The sequence below is a fragment of the Callorhinus ursinus genome, unplaced genomic scaffold (assembly GCF_003265705.2).
Source record: "Callorhinus ursinus isolate GAN/ISIS: 27379988/994484 unplaced genomic scaffold, GSC_fseal_2.0 scaffold28, whole genome shotgun sequence".
Taxonomy (NCBI): Eukaryota; Metazoa; Chordata; class Mammalia; order Carnivora; family Otariidae; genus Callorhinus; species Callorhinus ursinus.
In genome coordinates, this window is record NW_027397090.1 from 11,908,189 (window position 1) to 11,908,583 (window position 395).

Here is a 395-nt window from a genome sequence, read left to right on the forward strand (position 1 = left end):
CGTCTCCCCCTCCGACTTACCCCCCTTCATTCTTCCACTCCAGCTATTTTCTTCTTTTTTTTTTCTTAACATATATTACATTATTTGTTTCAGAGGTACAGATCTGTGATTCAACAGTCTTGCACAATTCACAGCACTCGCCATAGCACATACCCTCCCCAGTGTCCATCACCCAGCCACCCCATCCCTTCCACCCCCCACCACTCCAGCAACCCTCAGTTTGTTTCCTGAGATTAAGAATTCCTCATATCAGTGAGGTCATATCATACATGTCTTTCTCTGATTGACTTATTTCACTCAGCATAACACCCTCCAGTTCCATCCATGTCGTTGCAAATGGCAAGATCTCATTCCTTTTGATGGCTGCATAATATTCCATTGTGTATATATACCAC